This window comes from Pinus tabuliformis, chromosome X (genome assembly GCF_031772625.1).
Source record: "Pinus tabuliformis cultivar Carrire ecotype Pingquan chromosome X, CPIR1, whole genome shotgun sequence".
NCBI lineage: Eukaryota > Viridiplantae > Streptophyta > Pinopsida > Pinales > Pinaceae > Pinus > Pinus tabuliformis.
This window is the reverse complement of record NC_142308.1, coordinates 696,592,292-696,593,885: the sequence shown is the minus strand read 5'-3', so window position 1 is coordinate 696,593,885 and position 1,594 is coordinate 696,592,292. Positions and strand designations below refer to the sequence as shown.

The 1,594-nt window shown below is 41.5% G+C and overlaps 1 pseudogene; it reads left to right on the top strand.

Annotated features, from left to right (window-relative positions):
- Positions 1-209: 209 nt before the first annotated feature.
- Positions 210-1,325, top strand: LOC149141899 (transmembrane 9 superfamily member 3 pseudogene; annotated as a pseudogene).
- The last annotated feature ends 269 nt before the right edge of the window (positions 1,326-1,594 follow it).

Below are 1,594 nucleotides of genomic sequence, written 5' to 3'. Positions count from 1 at the left end.
AGAATCCATCATTTCAGCCAACAGTCAAATGGAAACAAGAAAAACAGAGTTATAAGCAAAGTGCCAAAGTCTGCAAAATTAGAGAGAAAGTTTGCCAAATCAAATATCTGTAAGATATCAGTAAAGAGTCAACACTCCATACACACACCAAAGACATCAACAATAGTCAAGACAAATCAAGGAAGTGAAAGCAGATTTTAGAAGCTAAAATGGTGTTGAAAATCTGTGCGCGACGCACTGGGCAACTGGCGCGGCGCACTGGAGGAGCACGGCGCATTGGGCACCTCTGTGCAGTGTAATTTTACATGGGCGCGAGGCATCCAAGAGGCGCGGCGCATTGGGTGCCTCTGCGCACTGTAATTTTACATGGGCGTGGGGCATTGGGCCTCCCGCGCGGTGCATACAGCCAGAGGCTTGAAAAAGGGTCCAAACTCATCCAAACCGCCAAGAGACCAGATCCCTTTGCAAGAAGAAGCTTTCAAAAGAGGATCTAGCAAAGTGCAGGGACGCTGTTAAGAATGATTACTACTTTCAGATGTACTATGATGATCTGCCTATATGGGGCTTTGTTGGAAAGGTTGAAAATGAAAATAAAGGCAGTGAGAAGAAGCCTAGGCATTTTCTTTACAGACATGTGCACTTTGATGTCCTATATAACGATGACCGAGTCATAGAAATCAATGTGCATACAGATCCTCAGTACACTATGGAGATTACCAAGGACAAAGAGATTGAGGTTGAGTTCATGTACTCTGCTAAGTGGAAAACAACTGACATCCTCTTTGAATGCCGAATGGATAAATATGTGAAATCTTCATTTTTTTCCACAGCACTTGGAAATTCATTGGTTCTCCATTATCAATTCGTGTGTAACTGTTCTTCTCCTGACAGGATTCCTGGCCACAATTCTCATGCGCATTCTGAAGAATGATTTTATCAAATAACTCTCGTGATGAGGAGTCAATGGATGATCAACAAGTACATTCATGGAGACGTTTTTCGATATCCTTCACACAAGTCTCTATTTTTTGTTGTTCTTGGCTCTAGAACTCAGCTGTTAGTCCTTACTATCTTTATCTTTGTGCTTGCATTGGTGGGTGTTTTCTATCCATACAACAGGGGAGCGCTATATACTGCTCTTGTTGTTATATATGCTCTTACATCTGGCATAGCAGGCTACGTTGCAATTGGGATTGGCGGAATTCCATGTCCCTTCATTAAAGGTTCATACGAATCTCAACGTGGATCAAGCAAATTCCCAAGTTGCATCGAAACTCTCAATCAACACAGAGTCGGATAGTTATATGGCGCTCTCTGTTGAATAGCTTCTTGAAAAATCCAAATTCGGTGGATTACAAATAATGGAATAATTTCGCATTATTAAAGCAGAAGCCAATTAAAATGAAGCATCTATAAGCTTGATCTCAAACCAAGCACCAGATCCGGAGATTTCATTGCAACTGTAACAATTCACCAGGTATCAAGGCTAAGAATCTACAATGGAGTGTTTTAATAAACTAATAAACAAACATCAATTAAGGGGATTCCGATGGAATGCAAGGGAAGGTGAAAAGTCAAAGACCGAACGCCACAA